This window comes from Ornithodoros turicata, chromosome 9, assembly GCF_037126465.1.
Source record: "Ornithodoros turicata isolate Travis chromosome 9, ASM3712646v1, whole genome shotgun sequence".
NCBI classification, from domain to species: domain Eukaryota; kingdom Metazoa; phylum Arthropoda; class Arachnida; order Ixodida; family Argasidae; genus Ornithodoros; species Ornithodoros turicata.
Genome location: NC_088209.1, coordinates 32,693,149 through 32,718,294, shown reverse-complemented (window position 1 = coordinate 32,718,294; position 25,146 = coordinate 32,693,149). Strand labels below are relative to the sequence as shown.

At 45.7% G+C, this 25,146-nt stretch overlaps 1 protein-coding gene across 9 annotated transcripts in view; it reads left to right on the top strand.

Annotated features, from left to right (window-relative positions):
• The window catches only part of LOC135368658 (discoidin domain-containing receptor 2-like), a 363,200-nt gene that overhangs the window by 57,759 nt on the left and 280,295 nt on the right, over nucleotides 1-25,146 (top strand). The window lies entirely within an intron of this gene.

Genomic DNA, 25,146 nt, shown 5'->3' with positions numbered 1-25,146 from the left:
CCGACAGCATAACGGAAACTGGCGGAATGCACGACGTGGCGTTGGCCTGAAAACGAAACTGAGCTCGAAACAAACGCGTGACGCACGTTGGGACGTCGCTTCTTCCGTGCAGCGTGGTTCTCCGGTTCGTTCCAGGTGTCGTCTTGCGGTAAAACAAAAGAGGGTACGGTCAATGAAAGAACGTTGACGCAAGGAAGATAATACTCGGCATGGGCTCGTGTTATCGCCGGTAGCAGCACGGCTGTGGCTACATTATGGACTTGGGGAGTTCCGGTACAGTGACGAAGACACAGGGAAGAACAGGACGAGAGGGACTCAAAACCAGCCATGAATTTTTTTTCGGACACATACACTGGGCACATCGACGGGAACGAGATTGCAGAGGAGTGACTGGTGGGAGAAGAATTAGGAGATGTTGACTTGGAGCAGCGTAGAAATCACAGCGCAATCACGCCAACTAGCATGTTTTTTTTTTAATTTCGTGTTAGCACCGCGAAGCAACTGTGGCAATGAGCGGCGTACAGACGTGGACAGATGGAGAGAGGACAGGAGGAAGGGGTGAGGGACAGGGGCCGACTTCAGGGGGAACTGTGCCGACACTCGTCTGCAAAGTCTTCGGAACACCCAGGAAAAACCTCAGATAGCACAGCCGGTGGTAGGGTTCGAACCCACCACCTTCCAGTCTTCAGCTAGCTTGTGGGCTGTCGCTATGTGGTCTAGCAGTAGCGCGACTGAGATACACGGGGGACTGTGAAATAAAATGGAAACCGTACGCAAAGCGACAGCGAAATGAACAAAAATTTAGCGAGTATGTCACTCTGCGCATGCGTGATGGACGTCAAGAAGGGTTCACCAACCCTGGTCAGCCAATGCATAAAAAATGAAGTAGAAAGGAAACGTGAGAAAATGAATTCGTTTGAAATGCGGCACATATTTCAACTTCCCTGCGCGTACCCGCTGTCTCCGGTCCACCATTTGTCTGGCTCACACAAGCAGCCGGATGGACCGTCCACGAAGGACCGTGAAACCCCCTTTTGCGCACAACGATAAGACGATGTCGAAATGCTCGAGTGGCGCACACTATTCATCCTACCTTCTTACCACAATTTTTTTCTCACAGCAACATCGAAGCTTTATCCACCGACCGACTAACGCGATCAATCCACCGCTAGGGGCGCTCTAAGCGCTGCCGTACTCTCGCTCCTTTTGGTCTAGGCGGAGTATCGCAGCGTGGACAGACGTGCCCCCCACCGGACAGGAGATAAATACGGACACCTAAACAAGCACACAGAAACACCAACGTCAATGCAGCGTTTGCTGCTTACAGCATACAGCGCAACGGTCCGCGTCTGAGCACTAATCGAAAGTCGCAGCACGTCACTGCGCGACTTCGTGTTCTGTTTTTCTTTTCTTTTTTTGCCGCCTCACACAGTCGGAGCTTGCATCACCCGTGGAACTCAGTTATGAAAGACATTTTCACGTCTCACGCTCACGTCTCTGGATTTGGTGATAAATACAAACTGCACCGAGGAGGATAGGACACACGAAACGCGGTGTTCCGTGTGTATTGCGCGGTGCGCGAGATGGTATATGGGACGGGGTAAAGGTTACTCTAATCTCAGTGGACCAGTGCACGGTTCTCTTTCCGCATTTTGTGGACGAGCAGGGGAGAGTGTTGCATTCACGCGGTTGGCAGCGCTAACTGGCGTTGAGGACGACGCTTGATGGCCGTGATTTAATGTGCCTTCTGTGGGGAGCGAGTGCTATAGCGCCTTCGATTGTCATATGGCACATGTTTTCTTTAATGGTCTGCGAACAGCCTTAGGGAGTTTATGGGAATATGGATGCGACGCGGAAGCACCCCAACAACTTCTTGTCGTTCAGTACAACGTAGTTTCTTCTCAATATGAAGACGAATTCTAGCACTCTAAAGGTTGTCAGGCGGATAGCTGTCCCCACTCGTCGTCATCTGTACGTTGTGCGTGTCATCAATGAGCGCGGTGTCGCGATTTTGCAGCAAAGAAAACGAAGTAAGAAGAGAAAGCATACTGCACACACAGTGACCACTATAGAACCCCGGGTCATTTTCTCCAACCAGGAAAGCAACGACACAAATAATGAAGGAAAGTGGAATGAAGAGGGTTACGCTATTGAAAAAGTTAGGTCATTTTTCAAATTGCAGTTTAAAATTAGCGGGTAAAGCATACTGCGGGTTGTACATGACGAATACTGCGGGTTGGCCCCGCAAGTTGTCGGTCCAGAAGTCAGGTCACTCTTCCCCCATCCGCAAAGGCGCTGCGCGCATCCTGTGATTGGTGATCAACTTAAAAGATCCGCTGAGGCTTCAAAGGCGAATGTTTCCAGTGCCTGTTATTCATGTTCCAGGCATGCAGTCCACTTCGCATTATGCAGAACATAGAACGGGGCTTTGATAGCGGCTTTCAGCAATGGTTACGGACGTCGCAGACTGCATTGTCTTTCTTGTCTCCCGTCTCGTTTGTATGATCCCCGGACTGCGGCTGACAACACACAGCGACTCTTCTGTTGAAGCGTTTAAAATCTCAGCGGTGCCTTTGCCGCCAATCCCGACAACCACGACAACAACGGCGAACACAGAAACCATCGCAACTCCCCCCCCCCCTCTCTCTCTCTCTCTCTTTCGCTCGAAGAATGGCTGGGCACTGGTTTATACATGTTGTGGAGAAAGGAAATACTTTCATAGACGTCTTTCGTAGAGGCGAATGGCTGCGATTTGGAGCCCATCTGTCCCGTAAGGGCCTCCATACACTGCACATGGGAAACGCGTGGGCAGAATGGGTAATGAGACAAAAGTAATGGCAAAGGTTCAATTGAATCTGGACCGCGTCAGACCCACAGGCTGATTTGTTCCGCTCTGATGGCTATGCTGAACGTGGGGATGGGTCTTGGAAGTGTGCGCTTCTGATAACGTTCATGTTTTCATGGCCTTACTTCATGTTCGCACGGACGGCTGGTGCGATATGGTTGTTAGAAGTGCTGCTGACTGTACATGGCGATTTCAGGTAATCCGGTTGATGCAGCCGCAGTGGCCAAGATTTCGCTCAGAGTGCATTGTGCGCTCTTGTCCAGTATAGTGTGCACAGACAGGGAATCCGAAACTCGGATGTTCGTGCATTTCTCTGAAAGAGAAAGAGTAAGTGAAAGAGAAAGAGAGAGTGAAAGAGCTCGCCGTTGTCCGCCTCACAGACGTGGGCAACGTCACGCTGAATGTGCGTCCTGGGTCGACTTCTAAGGGAACTGTACCGACATATGTCTGAGAGCGTCTGAGGAAAAGCGAAAACCCAGGAAAAGCCTCGTATGATAGCGTGTGAGTATTGTTGTGCAATACGGCTGCTGTTGTTGCCAGCACAGCTTGCGTTGGAGGTACGGTGTTGATACTGAAAAAGTGCGCTGTTTAATAGCACCGTAAGCTGTTTAGAAACTAATTTGCTGAGCTACATTTCGAGCTACGGGTACTCGAACGGGGCTATTGCCGAAATCATATGGATGTAACTACAATAGACGTCGTGACGATGAGCCACAGAGCACATCCGTGCAAGAAGTCAAGGGTGTGAGGTGACTCTATTATAAACTGTAGATGGGTCAAACCACCTTACACTATTGCTGTAAAAATACGTTTCGTCATACTCTTTTTGGGATTAGATCGAGGTAGAAATCAAAACGCGATAGCGGATCAAGTGTTGTAAGTCCCGCTTATCTTTTAATTGCATAAGGCACTTCGTTTCCGCGGTTGTTTGACTAGGCCGAACGATGGTGAAAAGGCTGAGTGACAACATAGCTCATCAGTCAGGGGAGAATCGCCCAGGATTGGACAAATAGCGACGGTGGTTGACCCGCTTGGCCCCCAGCCGTGACCAAGGCACGCAGCCCTTCTGTTGGGGCCCGGTTGCCATGACAATCGAAGAACCGGCGCTGTGGCTGCCCACATTCTGACGAGCTCTCGTCGCTGCTGTGGACGGTGGCTAATTATTGCTCTATTATTACTGCTCACGCGAAGCAAAAAAATACGCGTCACTGGAACCGCATTTTTCAGTGTGTTGCAAAAAGTTCTTTATCGGGCGGTTTCTTCGTTAGATCGAAGACCGAAAGTGTCTTATGTCACCTAACGCAAAGCAGTAGCACAACACGTCCGATCACCGCTGTTTTGGCTCTGTGTTACCTTCGTCTGAGAGGCTGACGTGACTCTTCTGTCATCTAGTTCGAAAGTGTGGAAGACAGCTCTGGGCCTGTGCACGCGCTCCCTCTGTCTACACTGCAGCGGCAACTGCTCGCCGTGAAATCCTCCGGGAACTTTTTGTTAAAGACCAGGCTATAACAAATATTTTGAGGCTGCGTCGCTTTGAACAAGACCTGTGCGTGTGCATACATAGAAATGGGGGGAGGGGAGGGGATATGTTTAATGATGATAAAAGGGAAATAAGTTGTCTCCTTCTGGTAACCTTCCATATGAAAGACGTTTGATGCTTTTCGATGGAGAAGGGGAGCCCAGGGGATACATTTTCTCGACAATAAAAGTACATCAGAAGTGTGGCAGTCGTCGAAAAAGCGAGATAGCGTCGGGACCGTGTTTAATAAAAGGACGACCAAGTTGTGTTTCGAGGTTTTCGCTTAAATACTCTAACCACAGGAAAATCAGAACCCTGAGAAGGGAGAACACCGTATTTTTGAAAAAAGAAAAAATAAAAAAAAAAGAAAGAAAAAGACAGTGAATAGGCGGCTAGTTTACGCTGAGCGCTGGAATGAAAACGTTGTGGTATTGTTCGTGTGTTTGTGATTGTGCCCTGACTATTCCCTTGAAAATCCATCTGTCCTACATTAAACGCTCTACAGCTGAGCCTAACGCATCCTGCACGAATGCCGCGGAAATCGTATGGCCTACGCCGTCGGCGCCCTTTGTGTGCGAGGGCAAAACGCGCAGGTTTGCCTTCTATAGTTGCCGGATTCGCGAAAGCGAGAACACCCACGCTTTTCTTTTCTATAATTCACAGGCTCCCTTCCTTCATTAGCAAAGGGCCAATATCATTATCAACTCCCGCAGGGTTCCTTTGCGCGGAGGTGGGGACCTCATTCGTGGCGGCAGGGGTCAGCGGGGCATTCTGGGAAAGCAGTATAACAATAACACCGAAGGCAAGGAAGTTAATGGTGGTGCCGTCCTGTTCTTCTTCATTTCTTTATAATGTATGATTCGTTTCTATTCTGGGCGTCGCTGTGCACCAGAGGACGACCCAGAACTTGCGGCTATGCAGCGCAAGAGGTGCATAACTGTGTAATATATTATGCGAACCGTAAGAGGGCAATAAGAAAGAAGTAGATTGATTGAATTGGAGCAGTTGCAAAGAGGAATCCAGGTTCGAAAATTGACGTTCTCCTATGACAAACACAAAAGAAAAAAGTCTGAGATACTCAGTCTGTTGAACAACAACGCCTACACAAAATAGGTGATGACGACGTAGTGGGATGTTCCGCCGCTGAGGCGGCGCCCTATCCCATTGCTTGAGGGGGAGAAGACTTAGCAATCAATTGGTCTGATATATCAGCATCATATAATAGTCAAATCAGAATACTAGGACAACTACTCCTGAAAAAAAGAAAAAGAAAAAAAAAGTATACATCCTGATTCACATGATGCATTCGTATACCGTTCAGCCTGCGCTGTCAAACACGTTATGACATATTCAAGCACAATTGGATTTTGTATTGAATTTTGAATGAAATTGATTTTTCGAATTTTTTCTGTTTTTTGAAATTTATGTATTTTTTGTTTTTCGCTTTTTCTTTTTCTTTACTAGATCTGGAGTAGCTTGTCCCGCAGTGCGCGGGCTAACATCTGCGTTTTTTTCACCTATTATCATCATCATCGTCATCATCACAATTGACTTGTTGTTGAAACCAGTTAATCCTAAGCCGAATCTACTGCTGAGTCCAGTCCGTTCACAGGTTCGTCGGAGGAGATACCTGTATGGTATAGGCCTGCACCCCTTCACTGCATATACTCGCTGTCCCGCAACGAGGGATCGTTCCGAATTCATCTTGGTGCAGGTGTTGCATCCACTTAGCAAAAAGTCTAATTTTACACGCGCAGCTGCCAATATTTTCGAACATTATCCGTTTAAGATCGTGTCCCTCACAGGGCGTGGATACCTTCTCTGACCCCCTCGCTTCGAAATCGATGTTTTACCGAGCCGGCGCAATCGACTCCCTCTCTCTCTCTCTCTTTTCTTTCGTTCGACCTTTACAAATCGCTCTTCGGCGGAGGAGAAAAATTTTGCTGTCTTTTTACGACGTCGGCCGTTTTGTTTATCGCTTCTTCCGCCCTGATCTCCTTCGCTGACGTTCCTACGACAAGGGAACATTCGTCTTCCGCACGGGGTCAATCGCGGCCCAATGAACCCTTTGCACGATACTCTGCGCGCTCTGCGAGAGAGCGATGAGACTACCTTCGCTGTTACGTTCGTGGCGACGTACAGAAGTTGTTATCGCGCACAAAATGTGTATTGGAGTTCTCTCATCTTCGCGCTGTTTTTATACTAGTTGAGAGGGAGAGACACTTTTATTCATATTCATGCAACTATTGCAGTGTTTAAATAGGACCGCAAGGTATTTCGGTAATGCGGTCCCAACAAGATTCATTGCAAACTATGCACATAACGATTAGTGTCTTAATGGAGAAAACAAGTAATAATAATGCCAGGTTAACAGCTACAGTAACTTGCTTTCTCATAAACTTTGATGAGAACAAAATTATATATTAATGGCACAAAATTGGAGAACTAACTCACACTAACATTACATGTTCCCTAATATCACTCTGGTGCCGATGCTGGTAACAAAATTATATATTACCGTTAATATCAATGTTAATGTTATTAATTAGTGTTAATATTAATGTTAATTAATTAATATTGACTAGTTCTGACTGCACTTTTGGAAATGCATGGAACACAGTACACGTAAATGGCGACAGTCCGTCTTGCTCTGGGTTGTAAAGGAAGCGGGGATATATTTACTAGAACAAAGCAGAAAAAAGGGAGGAAAAGTCAGCCAAGGATCTTAACGCATGGTATCTGTTTGTCACTAGGCAGTGTTAGTAGATCAGAAGAACCCCAGGAAAATGGTACCTGATAAAACGGAAGCTCTGTCAAATCAAAGTTCAACAGCCTATATAATGTCCGTCACTTACGTAAAAGGAACCAGGCAACCAATGCTTATCCACCTTTCAGAACTGTTATCGTGAACACTTTCCCATCTGCTAAAACTCGCTATTGATGCTGTGTGTACAGATATACTTTTGTTTTTGATTTCATGTTAGCGCCGCGAAGCAACTGTGGCTATGAGCAGCGTATAGATGTAGACAGATGGAGAGAGGACAGCAGGAAGGAGTTGGGGGACAGCGGGTTAGTATGCTCCCTGGGTCGAATTCAGGGAGAACTGTGCCGACTTTCGTCTGGAAAGCCTTCGTAAAACCCAGGGAAAACCTCAGACAGCACAGCCGGTAGACAGATATATACTAAAAGAATCAAGCCAGAAAGATTGTCGAGTGACTCAAATACAACAAGATTTTTAGCTGTGAAAGGTTACTGTTCGTGGCAGTACATTAAAGATAGCTTCTAAAGTGTAAACATTTTTTGTTTCACGTAGAAGGTATCTCTTTTTTGTTAGTTCACATCTCCAAATGACGAATGAATTTACTTCCTCTAGCAACCGTGTTTGTGGGGCGCGATATCGTTCCGGGTATCTCGTTGCAGTAAACACCAACCGACCGAGAGCTACCGCATTCTTCCCCGAAAGTGCGTATTTTAAGGAAGAGCTCCACGTGAGCCGACCCAGCGTCATGGTACGGGCTCGTCGCTTACTCCAGCCTAATCCAGTTAGGATTATAGGAGCACTAGCGGGGCATCCGAGAGTGTGCGTCCAGCAGGAAGCACACAATCCGAAAGCTTCTAATCCAATTTAAGGAAAGCGATGCAGCTGCTGCTACTGTATACGCGTCCACACTCCGTCAGTCGTGAGCCCTCCGGAATTCCACAGGTGTGAGGTTCGTCCAACTGGAAACTATGTGAGGTTGTGAGGGTGAACAATTTTGTTCTCCCTGAGCGACTGCAGTGAGAAACAATTTATGCTTGCGCGGTTTAACCATAATGGTTATGGAAGTACGCTTATAATGTTGGAACCGCTACAGCGCACAGTGTGACAGAGAAGTGAAGGTCGTGGGGAATAATCCATAAAATTTTCTATCCATCATCACCATCCATAAAATTTCACCACCGTATGGCGATGCATGTGTAAAATTAACAGCGACACCTGGTTGAATTTTTAATCAGCGAGAACTGTAGGAGAATATGTTGCAGTCAGGCAATAAATTACATAAACGGTATATTGTGTCTACGCTCTTGTGTCTAATTGCTGTAAAATCTTTAGAATAGTCGCAGTCAGTGATTTATCCAGACCCCCCCCCCCCCCCTTACCTCCAAAAAATGGTCTGGCAACACCTCCCCGATTGGTTTCCTGCGTACCACCGTTACAATGTAACTGCATTCCCAATTTTTTTGCAACCCCCCAAGCTTGGAGTTCTGGATAGACTACTGGTCTCAGTAGTAACCAGCGCTTGATAGCCACTTCCTTTTGTGTGTTTTATATTGCATGAATCGACTATCGGTGCCTGGCAGGACACAGTACAATGTACACAATTTGTAATGTACGTAATGTAAACTACAAGTGTCCCGAAATGTATATACTCTTACAGTAGTACTCGGTACTTGACGTACTTTCCATCCCCGAAAACCGCAACGTAGAGGACTGAGACAAACACCGCACTTTTGCGAGCGTCTCGGCAACGGTTGCTGTCCCAGCCAAGAGGGTGGCGTCTCACGGATATAAATCATCCTGCTAATGGCACGGGTGGAGTAATTGTGGAGGGCCGTTTCTTCCCTCGAAAACGGCGACTGTCACGCTTTTCCACAACCGATTTTAGTTGGTGTCCGAAAAAAAGTCGCGACCCCTTCACTCGGGCGAGCAACGTAGCCCACTTAATGCATCCACCAATCAAAGGGGCTTTTGGGACGAGCGGAAAGTGTTTCTGCACGTAATATCCTTGTGCTGTGAAACAATTTCCTGTTTTGCTAAGTTAGGGTAAAGCTTCGCGCTGAGTGATTGTAATGTGTCGTGTTTTTCCTGGAAGCAGCAAACGATATTTCCTGTTTTGCAAACGAGGTTTACAAGAGAGGTTTACAAGTTTACAAGGTTTACGAGGTTTACAAGTTGAGCATCTTGGGTGATTTCATGCGTACATTTGAACCTCTGTATGCAATAAGGGGATAAGTGGAAAAGTCCCAAACCGAGAAAACTTTAAGTCAATATTTGGTAAAGTAATTGCAGCTCGGTTTCCTCGAATAACGCAAATTCAAAATGTGTAACATGTATGTGTGTGTCTACACTACATGCATCCGCATCCTGTTAGCAACGTTTTCTGGTGCGCGACTTAGCAGAAGTTGAGTAAAACCCAGGGGGGCATGACATATCCCCTTCTTCCCTTCTCTTTTTTGTTATTTGCATTTAACATATCACCCCCTTTCTTCAACGTAACATCGCACGTAGAGGCTTTTCATGCAGAAAAAATAAATAAATAAAAAACTTTTCACGAGTCGGACAGGTAGGGCGAACTCACCTATGCACAGCGGAGCAGCCAGGATCGATCTTGTCGTGCTGCTAAAGGGGAACAATCTTGTAAATAACGCCCTAGATGGCCAGCATGGTATGACTTACCTCAGTACACACCTTTTTCCCGATCCATTTCCAATCCAATCCAATCCGATTATAACGCTCAATGGTATTGCTGACACGGTCCCGTCATGTTTCTCGAGTGGAAGTTTCCTGTCCGCATCGTAGCAAAGTTCAATACACCGCTTGTGTTTAGAAAGGGAGCCTGATCTGACAATCCGTCCCATTGAGCCGCACATGCGTGTCCCGTTTCGTACCCTCCTGTAGTGGGCCAATAAATTGCAATACGGTCCTAAATTTTTTTCTCTGTCAAGTACATACTGGTATGTCGATGTCATTGCAGAAAAAATACTCAAGTGGGGATAAGTCGACTAATCCTCCTACTGCATATACACGGTTCAATTACAAGGGAGAACGGTGCTTTGAGTATATGGCCGCTAAACGTCAACACTCAACGCTCTTACATGTCAGTATAAAACTCATTTTCAAATTTTGAGCTGGAGATGGACCGTGCGTAAATTGTAATCCGTAAAAATTGCGCAATCCCTAAAAATTGCGTAAATTGCGAGTACAGTGAGACGAGCATACATGGCAGGCTATATTTTCAGGTTTTATATCCTAATTTGCCGGATACTTACTTGCTTATTACCGAACGTTTATGCGCGACGAATTTACGCACTGTATATGCTAACTTCTTTTCAAAACGTTATTACATTTGTATGATCTATGCCAGTATCATGCTGACCTCTAATGCCGATCTCGACAAGTTATTGAAAAGGAAGCAGGTGCATTCCACAGCTGTTGCCAGACAAACATATAGAGACAATTTCTTCGAAACAACTTAATCTCACCCAAGCACGCACAAACTGTAAGTTAGGCCGTAATTTAGCCTCTCCTTTGTACGCAATACATAGTTTGCCATATAGGGAGATCATAGTGAGTGCAGAGCCTTTTCCGCCTCCTTCGTTATCGTCTCATCTTCGGGCATGGAAGCAGTCGCTAATAAAGACGTAATTACGAGCACAACTGAAAGCCCACACGCAACACTATGCCATTGGCAAGGCGGAACTGGGCAAAAGCAAACAGGAATGACACCACCGACGAAGAGGAGACCCCAGGAATTTATAATGGCGGCCGGCGCGGTGAATTACAATGAGGCCGGCACAACTGACGCTGCGGCGGATGAAAAGGAGCAAAAAAAAAAAAAAAAAAACGGGAAAGGGGGCAAAATTGCAGAGGTGATGGTTAGTCGCAAAGGTTTGGTGGTTTATTCGCTGGTATATAGTCAGAGAAGAGAGGCAGAAACAAAGAGAGAGAGAGAGAGAGAGAGAAAAAACAAGATACGTGCGCTGCAGAAGCAGAGTAAAAAAATGAAAAATAGAGAAACAGGGAGAGATTTTTCTACGCTGCTGACGTTGAGATATCTTCAAGAAGCTGGAAATTTCCGGTGGGGGGGTATGTTTATTATATAAAAAAAAGGGAGGGAAAAGTATGGGGGAAATTTTGGCGAGAAGGCAAAGGTGCCACCTTGCGCCATTCTCAAGGCGGGCCCCTGATGCGTTTTGCATGCGTCCCGAAGTCGAACGGATCTCCGCTATTTCCTCCGCTAGCGAGGAGCAGCAGACAAGTGTTAGTCGTGACCTGCTGTCCGTTGTTACACTTGGTTAAGGAGGTGACACGCAATCGTCGTTACTCACAGTGTCATATAAGGTTCGATCATAACAGAAATTATATTTGCTTAATTGCTGTTACGCAAAACAGTGGAATGACTCTGCAATAATGCTGTGAGTGACAACGTATACGCTTTGGAGAATTAAGAAAACAAATTGGAAGTAGGGTAAATATTTTTCGAACAAGATTTTTCTGCACCAGTTTCCTGATGCGGCAGTGGACATGTTTTCTACGTATGTAAACTGGATTTATGTTTTCTGTCTTCTAAGTGCTTATCTCATCGTCATCATTTATCGTTGTTGTTGCTTACCTTGAAAGCGATGTCATTTAATTTACACCGGAATTTACATAGAGCCATTGAATGAATGATCAAGTTCGTGATGTGATGTGATGTGACAAAGAAAAAAAAATGGGGATGTGAGTTTCGACGAAGTCGAACTGGCTACCTCAGTACACTTACACACAGAAAGTTCGTTAAACAACAACAACTTTATTTCAGGATAACGGGTGGGGAGTTGCTCTACCCCATTGCTGGAGGTGAAGCAGGGAATGAAGGAATGGGTCCCGTTACAATGAGGATCGAAGTCCTGCGTTTATGCTCGTTCTGTGTTATGTCACGACGATGCGTCAACCATATATGACCAGACCAGAAATGCACCGTACTCCGTGTTCTCAACTCAGGATATACTGAGATGAAAATATGTACAGTGAACCCTCGTTATTATGACCATGGTCGTTCCCGAAAATTTTGGTCATAATGCGGAATTGTCATATTAACGGGGGGGGGGGATTTGCAGAGGTGTCACTGCATTGTTTCCCAGGAGCATGGTCGTAAAGCGCGTATGTCACATTATCGGGGGTCATATTAACGGGGGTTCACTGTATAAAGTTCTCTTCTGCACCTTCGTAGAATTCTTTAAAAGAGTATCTCCAACTGCACAATTATTCGCAGCTGCACTTTTCTTCCTAGTATTCCATTCGTCAAGCATTCCTCCAAGACTATAGCGGCCTGCACTGTAATTATATCAACCTCCGGTTAAAGAACAAAGCAACCTCTCTCTCGTTTCCGCCCGCGTCACACTTAGCCGCTATACAGAACACAATGTTCCAGCACAGAGGAGTCGCCTTAATAGAGAGGCAGCGCCCTCGAAGGGAACGCGCTTAAGGTAAACGTTGACCGAGAAACAAAACAAAACGAAAGAATAGAAGAATCATGGGCCGGTGGCATCGATTCGGGTTCGCGATCGAACCGAGAGAGAGAGAGAGAGGGGAAAAAGTAAGAAGAAAGTAAGGCGTAAGGTAAGGGAAAACGGGGCGATCTACGTTCCTGGGGCCCCCAAATCGAATTGAGTCCAGACTCCGATTTGGTTACGGCAGTCGAAGGAGGCTCCGGCCAGGAATAACGTCTCCGTGTGGGCTGATATAAGGAAAGGGATCCCCGACGAAATTGGGAAATGGCGAAGGGAAGACATCGATCTTGTGGGTGAGGAGGATAAAGAGGAGGGGGAGAAGAAGGCAGGTAAACTCCACTCACGCCGTCTCCTCTCCCGTAGCACGGTTTCTCGGTGGATTTATTCGGCACGCAAGAAAAACGTGTCTCTACGTGCATTAGCGACTGCGAGAATGGGAGTCTATGGCTATGCGTGCGAAACGTACAGTTCACGCGTTCCGTCCACGATAGGTACGATGTGTTCTTCTGCGTGAGAGCGATGAGGACAGGAAGGGGGTTTGAAGGATGGGTGTTTGAGAAAGTGGCCGGCACTGTATAGTATGCGTGAGACGTCTCATGGCCGGTGTCGTGCCTGTGGATAAATAGTGGTCTAAATTAAGCGATGTGCGATGATACCTCTGTCGGCTTTATATTAGGGAGTTGTAGGTAAACGTGGAAGTTTCACGATAACGTTTCTGAAGACATGATAAGCCAGTCACCTGGTTCCTTTGGAGGGCCTGACGTCACGTTGCTGGTATCTGATTGACTGACATCGATACGGAGCCAGAATCGGAAGGCGCTTACGATTCTCTAAAACTCCCCAATAGTAGCGGAGCGTTTACTTCCTCGGAACTCTGCTTGGCTTCTCTTTACCGTTATTGACTTTGAGGTTATCTGAGCAGGTGAATAAAAATCACTCTTAAATGAACGGATGTCAAACGTTCAAACAACGGAAGAGCAGAGGATGGTTCTGAAAGGAGCAGATACGTTTATATATTGCATATTAAATATTACCATTAATTATTAAATATTCTCGCACTAAACTCTTACTTTAGAATCGTTACTCTGGATTGCCGCACTGGAAAGCTTCTACCTCCCTTAACGATGCCTCACCGCATAGACGCGCACTGTGAATGCATTGACATTCACCAGGGGAAAACTTTCCTCCATTATGAGAAATAAACGCACAGAAACCAAGGCTGTTCTCAGAACAGTGGCGGCCACGTTCTATCCCTTATCGCCACCAGACATTATTTTCTTGCGCTCTTCTTCGAGACGCAATAGTCATCATAATCAAGGTTCCCCTTCCCCTCTTCCATCTCTTCAAGGGAAAAAAAATACTTTCCAAGATTCAACATTGCCTGCGGACAGTGAATATATAAATGGCGATACAAAAGCGCAGCCTTCTACTTCTACCGGCAAGTCAGGAATTGCCGCCTCCCCTTTTTTCATTACCTCAATTGTGCGTCATTATGCGACACAGCCGTTATCAGTGGCGTTTTTACGCCTCCATATTCGCGCCTCTCTAAAGCGACGCTTAATTACCAAACTCCGAACGGACACACAGGCAATGTCCCTAATGGCAGCTATTTTTCACCGTCTCCACCAAAGAGGCGGCCCTTCTGCCTGCGCGATTTATTCGTTTTCCTTTTTAATCTTTTCTTTCCCGAAGAGACAGTCTGTGTGTGTGTGCGTTTCAACATTTTATCGCGCCCCGCAGCGACAACGCATTTTTGAGTTGCGCGTCCACCGTTGATTCGCGCCGATTCGTTTTCTCCGCATCCTTCTCCGCTTTCTGTTTTCGTTGTCGGTGGATGGAGTGCTGTTTTAGCGATTGCACGAGCGGTGAAGAGGCAAGGGCGCTTCAGTTGCGTTTCGATTGCCACGAGTGTACGGTCCGGCTCGTGTGTGCGTGATTTTGTTCGGTAAAACTAAAATCCATTAAACGGTAATCCTGTTCGCAAGCCTGTTCGGAGAGCTTTTCCTTCCTTGTGCTATTTGTCCCTACTGAGCACGCTGAAGTCACATCTGCACTGACACGATTATTTTGGGTATTCTCTGATACCTGCTGTATGACTGGATGCACAACGACTAGTGAAGGAGCTGTCTTTTCCTGTATTTCTTAAGTTTCTGTGTCGCTGTACCTGCATCTTCCTTTTTGCTCGTCTGTCTTTGCTTTTGGGAATAGCAAGCATCCATAATGTCTAACCCTTCCCTTCTTTTTTAAATCAATATTAAACATACCCCCCCCCCCCCACACACACACACTATTTCTAGATGTGTATTCTCTAGATGTGCTTACTTGCAGTTTGTAGCTAGGATATTTCCCTCTCCCGTCTTCGTGTGGCAATCAATAAAACACTTCGTCCTTCAAATGAATTTTAGTGTTGCACGTCGTCTGATACTATATATGCTCCACCGAACTTCCCACCCTATATACATACGTCACCCGAGTCATTCAAAGTGAAGCAGCTGTCGCTCAAGACAAGCAGATCACAGCACACCCACGTTCCTTTTTGTATTCCACAGACAACCGCAGCTTCCTCGTCCCATCTCCCTCCAATACACGCAAAACATCATTAGTCTACGAGTCTCCGTGCCATACCGATACCACAATCAACACTTGACTCGTGCCAGGAACGCAGTTGAAATCGACAGCTGTGCCTCGAGAGCAAAGCGAAAAACTTCCCATTGTTGCCACCTCGACCACAATAACAACACCGAACCACACCCAATGAAGCGCCAAGAGTCATCCACAGGCCCCGATAGGGAGCAGACGACACTCTAGCAGACGACACTCCAGCAGACGACGAAGCTGCAAATGAAAAATCAATTTCTCCTCGCCTCTTTTCGTTCCAATTCTTTTCTCCCCTTCATATATGGTCCTCTTATCTTTTGCACATCCCCAGCATGCGGCAGCGGCTGCTGCATATGCTAGAGCACACACAGTCATTCGAGCAATCACGGCTAGGAGTCCCCATATCGCCGCCGCCGCCGCCGTCTAATAACGTGAGGAATGACAGGCGTAAAAAGCGCCGCCGCCTCGATATGAGTGCTTATTGTTTCCAGACGGCTTCGCTTTTTCCACCGGATCTGGCACAGTCGTTCGTTCCCTGCTTATCAAGGTTGCGTTGCCGGTCAAGCCTGCGGTCAGCCAGACCGATGCGGGATGAGTAATCTGGTTATGCCCATCGAAGTTGACGAGAAACAGGGAGGGGTGAGCGGGTGGGTGACGGTGATGTGCTGTGCCAAGAGATATAGCTGTGATCTGACGCATCCGTGGCGTAGTGGCTGTGTGATGCGATTTCTGGATTTTCTGACGACATCTGCCCCGATACTTTTCGTCATTTATTTTTATTTATTTTGTTTCGCTGCAACGACGGCGACGGCTGACGCGACGGCGTAGCGACGGCTACAGGGAAAAGGGCAATCTGATCACCTGATATCATGAATCACAAAAGCACAAAAATCGTGATTGTTGCAGTTCTAGCTGTGATAAAGCACTACCTGGTGTTGCCTATCAGTTCACTCCAGTTCAGCGCGTTCAAATGGCAGATATAGATTGTACAGTAAACGTGTCCTGAGAACTCATTTGAGTCAACGTCGGCAAACGTTGCGTGCAGGTCGGCTTCCCCACACAAACAGCCTTAATGCGGGAAAGCACCCTTTACGGCAATGTATTGTATGTTATTGAAATGACCCTCACAGCTCCGCCTTGGGTAGACGGTTGTAGACGGGGTAGACGTTTTCATGACCTTTATTTCCTTTTATTCGACCTCCACGACTTAACTTGCGTAGCTGATACACACTTTGTGGTCGTCCGCCTCAGCAACATTTGATGCAAGAAGTTGCCGAAAGGACGCATGCACTTTCGGTCCACAACAACAACAGCTACATGCATGACGACGGGATGAGGTGTTTCAGCGCAGGAATTGCGACGCCCTACCTCAGTTTTTGAGTGGAATGGCGATGAAGGAGATGACACACACGCGCACACACGCACGCACACACACACACACACACACACACACACACACACACACACACACACACACACACACACACACACACACACACACACACATGCATACACATACACACATACATACACATACACACATACATACATACATACATACATACATACATACATACAGAGAGACACTCAGACAGACAGTTATGTGAATGCACAATCTGTTCCACGAAAACCATTTGATGCTGTAACAGGGCGCAGAACCCAGATTGGAGCACCCCCAAATTGTTCACAAAAATACGAATCGTCATCAAAATCTGCCAGTACCTGCAAGATTCATTTCAATATAAGGTAGTTTCGCAAGAAAAGAGTCTATAAACCTGCTACGAAACGCAGAAGGAAAAACGAAAAATTGTCGCGTGCCACGAATCTCCCAGAGACGCTCCTTGTGACAAACCACACGTATGACTGAAGCACGCAAAAACCCGCGCATCCATCCAATACGAGCGAACACTGTTTTCCGGATCCCAACAGACGGACGCGAGCGTCCGTCTTATCGCGTGCGGGCATCGCATTTCGAAGTGGTCCCCGTATGCGTCGTTTCCGTTTAATATCAACCCTCGTCGCCATAGGAACCCGCCTTTGTATCCGATCCAGTGGGAATACCGCACGCATTTCAATGGACGGTACGCGTGTCACAATGCGTGCGCGATAGCAGGTATCCAGAATGTGTTTTTACAATACGGGAAAAGGTAGCGTGCTCGGTCCCCCCAGGTTTCATGTCGGCGCTCGTGTTCACGGTGAGATTTCCGACTTCGATCTGATACGAGGCGTCGATATTCGAAACAGGAATGCATGCACTACAGCGTGCCGTATTGGATCCCCGCATACGAGGTGCATGCATATTTCGCATTCTATCTGTGCAGGGATATCCGTCTGTTTTGCATGGTGTATTGCTAGAACTCCTTCTGAAGTTTACCACCTCTGTCCGACCAGCTGTTGCGCTTGCGCGCTGGATCATATGTACACAGAGCATCGCAGAGACAACTTGGCAAGGTACTAGAGTTCGAAAGGACAAAGTTAGAAAACTCAGCGAGCCGGTGGGGAAATATTAAGGAAAGACAGCTAGGACGAAAGCTGCCGATTTCGAATAGAGACTTAAGATTGTTGTATTAAATTTTCTTTTATATATATGTATATATAATGCAGAAAAAAAGCCATTAGCGAAACAAGTAAATTGTGTGCAAACAAGTGTCATTTACTTGTTTCTTTAATGGCTTTTTTTCTGCATTATAATTCACTGGCTTGCACTGTGGCATTGAGGAGTGCTCAGTCACCCTCCCAGGTGTATATCGCTCGCTGAGCAACCCCTGGTTTGCCAATTCCGAACGATGCGCAGCTACCCAGAGCTGACGAGCCGCAAACACGGCGAAACACGTGTCCTCTGGTGCTGTCGCATCGTTCCATGAGTATCTATATCTTTATAAGATATAGATCTATCTATAGATATAGATATTGATATTGATATTGATATCTATATCTTTATAAGATATAGATCTATCTATAGATATAGATATTGATATCTATATCTTTATAAGATATAGATACTCATGGAACGATGCGACAGCACCAGAGGACACGTGTTTGGCCGTGTTTGCGGCTCGTCAGTTCTGGGTAGCTGCGCATCGTTCGGAATTGGCAAAACCAGGGGTCGCTCAGCGAGCGATATACACCTGGGAGGGTGACTGAGCACTCCTCAATGCCACAGTGCAAGCCAGTGAATTATAATGCAGAAAAAAAGCCATTAAAGAAACAAGTAAATGACACTTGTTTGCACACAATTTACTTGTTTCGTTAATGGCTTTTTTTCTGCGTTATATACACATATATATATTTCGAAGAGAGGCTGCTTTTCTTCCGTGTTTGAAAGGACGTTTCGAGAATCTTCTATAATGTCTTTGCTAGTAGGAAAATGTTGCAAAAATATGTGCTGTCCCTTCCTGTTTATCTGCAAATAACACTATAATATAACATAATTTTCACCATATTTATAATGGACGTCGTCAGCACTGACCGCAGCCTTACTGGAGCCAAGGCGAACCTGTGTCACTTAACGCAGATATGAATAGATATATTTCATATGAGCGCTTATGAGTAATGTGTGTGTGTGTGGGGGGGGGGGAGGATATACGTTTATTACGGAAAGGTCAGCCTGACCAAAGGTCGGCTTAAAAAAAACACAATTATAATACAAAGATAGGTGGAGTGGGGGAGTTATATAGGGCTTTTGTTTTTACGTGAGGCAGAGAATCTATCTCAAAAGCATCAAAGTTTTAAGTATGGAAGGGAGTACTATAAATAAAAATGTGAAAATGCGTTCAACGCGTTAGCAACAAGTCTGAGCATACAAGAGCTTGTAAGAGCCAACATTATGGTGCTATCTTGTCAATAGCGAACTACTTCACCAGCTCTGATCACTTGTTTCACATAACAGCACTACTAGCAAGGTAAGCACCTATGCTACGTCCTTACTCAGAAACAAGATCCTCGAACAAAAGAAAAAAAAGGATGCTCATATTGTTCACTCATCATGCCTTCTAGCAGCAGTCCGTAATCTACAGTCCAACTTATCCGATTCAGTGTCCAACTACACAAAGACAGCGTCGAACTTCATCATCGACGAACGCAACAGGACACGGCGCTCCGCGCGCACCCTTTCCGAGTCGCCCTCTAATAAGTGAAATATCCCAACCTTTACCAGCAACCAAGAGAATTCACTCGCCGTGTGAGGTGCGAGACCCACCGCGTTCTTCTTGGTCACCGGGGCAACGGAGGAGTCTTGCACTGCGCTTCGCCACAAGGAAGGAACTGCACCCAGGGGAGGCCATAGATATTGCGCGAGGAAGGAACATTAAAGCGTATACATTTTTAAAAGACGTGCGGGCTGTAAGGATGGCTGCTGCAGCGTCTAATAAAAAGGAGGGGTCACGTCATGAGTTATTTTCCTTGCGAGCGTAATATCCGTGTGCATACTTAATGGAGCTCCGACGGTAAATGAACTGACTGCGGCGCAGATTCTTTTCTGTGTGTTTATGAGGGACCTTCTTGTCGCTTGGAAGAAGGGTGCAAGCGACGTGCCAGACAGGCACGTCTTGTTTGCGGTTTTTAGACGACGTGAACGGCGAATGTGACAAGGTTGTTTCTACGAGTGCAAAAGCTGTGCGGAAGGACTCCGTTGAATGGAATGGCGACCTATATGGCTGCGTAGAACCGACTATCGAATAATAGGCTTATACCCAAGCAGCACAACACCTTGGCATTTTGGCATTGGACAAAGATTGACCCTGTATCGCCAATGTTGGACCGATATTGGGCCAAGATTGGCCCTGTATTGCCAATATTGGACCAAAATTGGCTCTGTATTGCAAATATTGAACTAAGATTGCCCCTCTATTGCCAATGTTGGACCTATACTGGGCCACGATTGGCCCTGTATTGCCAATGTTAGACCAATATTGGGCCAAGATTGGCCCTGTATTGCGCATATTGGACCAAGATTGGCTCTGTATTACCAATATTGGACTAATATTGGCTCTGTATTGCCAATATTGAACTAAGATTGCCCCTGTATAGCCAATGTTGGGCCCATATTGGGCAAAGATTGGCCCTGTATTGTCAGTGTTGAACTAATATTGGCCCTGTACTGCCAATATTGCACCAATATTGGGCCAAGATGTTGTGCTGCTTGGGCATTTGGCAAGTTGAGGATCGCAAAGTAACCCAACAAATTCAATGGTTGTTTATTTAATTGTGGATGTACAGGTTAATTTTGTGCTCATTTGCGTCACTGTTTATTGCTACAGTCGGCAAGAAAACAGAGAGAAACAAGCTAGCAAAAAACATGTGTTTATGCAATGTCCTGTGCGTTTATATACGAGCATGTACGTATAAACGGTATGCTGGACGACGCTAGCTAACTGGATATGCTTCATATTACAATATTCCTAATTTATATATTTACTCTGTATAGACATCAATGAATGAGTGAATCGGACTACGAAAGTTACACGAGAGGAACTGAAGTTTTAGCAGTAATTTCACAAATAGTAATTTAGAAAACAATTAAATCATAATTTCATACATAATGGTTAGTTCTTTTAATTAAAAACTAATTACGGATTTACAAATACAGCTGATCAACGTTTCGGAGGAAGCTCCTCGTCCCTTACTATGCATATATGTTATGCAGTATATAATATCAAATAGTTCTTGTGCAGCAATAAATAAATTAATGATGAGGAATGAGGAAATTCGCCACATGAGGTGATATGATCACGAAGTAATGCGCAAAAAAAAAAAAAAAAAAAAAAGGTACGGAGACTTGGGCAGAAACTTATACTGGCACATAAGTTATTTGTTACAAGGATTCATTATGACATTATTCATCGTACAATATTTATTTTTATGTACAAAATTATATTAACAAGATAAATTCCATTAAAATATGTATTTTATACGAAATATGTATATGAAAACAATAAAGTAGTCGGTTGTGGTTGAGATATGATAATGCATAAGCGAATAAAGTTCCTGTAAATTTGTTTACTCGAGATCGATCTTTGTTTATCCGTTGCGACGTGTCTGTCAGACTTGTCTTTCTTCGATTGAAAAGTTGACACGTAGAACTCAATAGCGCCCTTTTCCGACGTAAACAATGGTCAGTGTCAGAGCGTCTACTAAGCCATCGCCGCTAAGACTTTCCTTTTGCCTGTGCGAGCGAGGCGAGGAAATGTGCCTTTCGCAGCTGCTCGTCCGTGATCCTAAACTGTTGTCTCGCCGTCGGCGTTTGGATCCCTTTTAGCTCTGTATATTGGCTGGCTCCTCGGACGAGATAATCCTATCGGAGGGCTTTTCCTCGGCATTACACGTTCAATTAGGAGAAAGACGCGACGCAAATGCTTCGACGTAGCGAGGATCCTTGCAACGGCATCGCGCTTTCAAGCGAGGGATATTTTAATAATTGGAATATTTTAGTTGGGTCATTACTTTTGCGACGAATACAATAGAGAGCTACCCGAGAAACGTTATCATGACGTTGGTAGACTGACTGAAACCGAAACAAATCGGAAGGGGATGGCTGGGTTCCACAAATGGGCACTTGTTCGCTGCCTCCTATTGAAAGAAAAGTAGGACCGAAGGTCGCGTCCGTCTCAGGGACCATCATAAACCCTTCAAGACCGTGGCTTTCGGGCGCGACCTTGTTCGCCCCCCTAGCTTCGAGGGTAGTTCAATTCTACCAGATTGGTGGCGCTGTCGAACACTGTGACGTCATTTGTTTGCAAACGGGGAGAGGTCTATTGCTTGAAGTGAACGTTGTATATCACGAGCAAGAAGTGAAGAAAGAAAGCAGTATGTGACATACGTGAAAAATTATGTATATTATTTGCACATGTTACGAAATTTCGTTGTGGGGAGAGAAGAAGAAGAGAGAAGAGAAGACGGAAGAATTAGTTATGCAATGCCACCGAAACGAGTGCACTCTTAAAACAGAACTTCACCGCATTGCACGGTCTCAGCCAACCACCATCCCGAATGACATCGTTCTGCGCCCTGATTGGTTGAAAACGGCAGGCGTACGCCTTTATGTGACACTTATGCAGTTAACTTAATTGTCATAAAAATGGCCTACGCTCCGCGCTTTCGACAAATCAGGAGTGATAAAGGTGTGATTCTGTGCAATGATCGACCTTCACCGTGTTATGTAGTGAAGTTTTGTTTTAAGCGGCACTTTTCCCTATGGAGTCGGCCCAGGACGCACGATGGCTCCCTGCGATAGTCATGACGTTGCCCGCCTGAGCGTGGCCGACTACGGCAAGTACCAGCAGCAGCTTTGTTTCGAGAGTGTGTGTGAGGAAGGAAGGACGACGTATTCGGGGGGATATGTTTAATGCTGATAAAAAAAGGAAAGAAAGAAGGGAAAGGTTAGCAATGATGTAGGCTTGCTATTCCCAAAAGCGAAACTAAAAGGAAGATCAAGTAGCAGAGACACAGATAATTCAGAAGAAATACAGGAAACGACTGCTCACTCACGAATCGTTGTGAACGTTGGTCGCGCTCACGAATCGTTGTGCAACCAGTCATATAGACTACTCCCGGATAGCAACAGAAGAAGAAGAAGAAGAAAAGTGAAAAGAAGATTGTGCCTCACCCTCCAGCATAGAGATAATATAGGTAGCAATACAAGAGTGTGGACGCCCGAAGCGCCCTATATACAGTTAACCGCCTTCAAACGGGGCTTGTAGAATGCGCAAAGATGCAGTCACTTTTTTGTGTGTGTTTTCTTTTTTGTAGGTTTTCGAAATAACTCGTTGCGACATTGCCATAGATAGCAACCAAATAATGCGTGTCCAATTGGATCCTCAGCACATTCCGTGCATCCTTATCTCGGGAATATTTTATAAGGTAAAACAAACGACGATTAACCGGTTAGAAGCATGAATAATTTAATTACGAGACTTTCGTGCAGTAGTCTGCACTTCTTCAGGTAACAAAATACATGGTACAGCGAGACTTTACACATGGCCATCTCATGTAAATAAAAAAAAAAGGGGGGAGGAAGAGAAGAAAGAGAGAGGGAGAAAGTGGGCAAAGGTTATACACGAAGATAGTGTTGGAGGAATGCTTGAAAGAACTATGAAGACATGTGCTCTCGTGGTGTGAGTTAGAAGGCGGTCGAAATGCTGTACGCATGAGAAGATATTTTATACTTCATAGGGCCGAACTTCTCGAATGGCATAACACAAAGAAACACAGTTTGAGGAATTTTAATGCCGTGTGTCAACCTATTTTGATGAGTGTGGATGGCCAGACTGCAATGATGATGAGTGTGGATGGTTAATTGCAAGCAGTTCAACCGCACCTGCGGAAGCTATCAGCAACCCTAACAAAATGAAACTGGTAGATTGATGTGCTAGCTCACGCTGAGAATAACGCGTCCTGGAATAGCCAGTCCCGAGTGACTCGAGACTAATATCTCCATTTTTTCTTTTAAAAATCAATCAATCACGCTGAGAAATTTCAGTCGGGCCTATCCGAATAGACAACAAATGGTTGTCTACTTGTGTCTAATTGAGTCTAAGTTGTGTCGACAAATTGTTCAGACTTTAGACCCCTCAAAAATTCCAAAAGTTTTAAAGCGCGCCTGAGTTTTTGTAGTTTCTGAGCCGACTGTCTGCAAAACGACAGCAGTTGACTTCGGTCATGTCTCGTTTAAAAAGTTCACATTGGAGAATGTGGAAACATCAAATTAGACCAACTTTCTGGCGGCAACTACATATCCTGCTATGCGAAGACAAGCTTCACGTAGGCAGTACAGTGCCGAGCGCGTGCTCAGAATGACGACGAAAAACAACAACGACAAGTAGCAGGTCTGAATCCCCACAAAGCAGCGCCACTTGGGGGAATCAGCCGAACTACCGGCAACCACGAACACTCTTATCTGTGACAGGAGCAAACACGATCTCAACGGGAGCAAAGCCGGCATCAAAAGACGTCCGCAAGCTTATACGCTTCTTCCTTGACTTCGAGATCCGGAGACAAATTTATGAAACGCGAGACGGACCACCTACGGTGCCTCGGCAGTGTTTAGGCAGCGAGAGCTTCAGCCAGTATACGCTGCCGGCTCCTCGAGGAGTGGGAGGCGGGGGTTTAGGGGACACGGAAGCAACCCTCATACGGGGGGTAAAAATGCTTCGCTTTGTTCTTAAGGGATGTACGCCGAAATCCGCTCGCTATATAGCTCCAATGTTAAAAAGTGACTTTGGCTTAGAGTCATCAATAATCTCTCGTTCCACGTTGGAGGTATATTTTGGCGAGTCTCGTTGCTTTAGCGAGCTTGTTCTCCGTCGACGTACACATGTACAAATGGTAGTTGCTGGTTGTTATCGTGCTTTTCGAACACGGGCGAATGATTTATGTTTTTGAAAGGCGGTCAGATTTATTTGGTTCGATGGTTGTAGAATGATGGACACGCTCGAGTGGTGAAAGTCGGGTGGTGCATCGGTACTGAACTGACACACGCGAGAAGGTTGGCAAGGAAGAGATGAGCTTGAGAGGTCAGGCTTGACACAACGAGAATGGTTAAAATTTGGGCTGTTCGGTAGCTCATACTTTAAAAGCGATAAAAACCCTCGTGCCGTGAAAGAAACCAAAAGACGACACAACACAGAGCACAGAAACACACAATCTGTGCTGTGTGCTGTGTTGTCTTTTTGTTTGTTTCCCGGAACGGGGTGTTTTATCGCTTTTAAACCATGACAATATCGCTTATATCGAGAATATGAGTTTAGCGTACTTTTACGACGCCACGATGCGCGTTAATTACGTCTATTACCAGCATACGTGGGTAAATTACTTCTAAAATGTAATTAAGTTACATTACTCATTACTCCAACTAGACTTTAATGAAATTACATTACAATTACTACGAAAAAGTAATGTACAAAGTCATTACTTTGCCATTATTGGCATACATGTT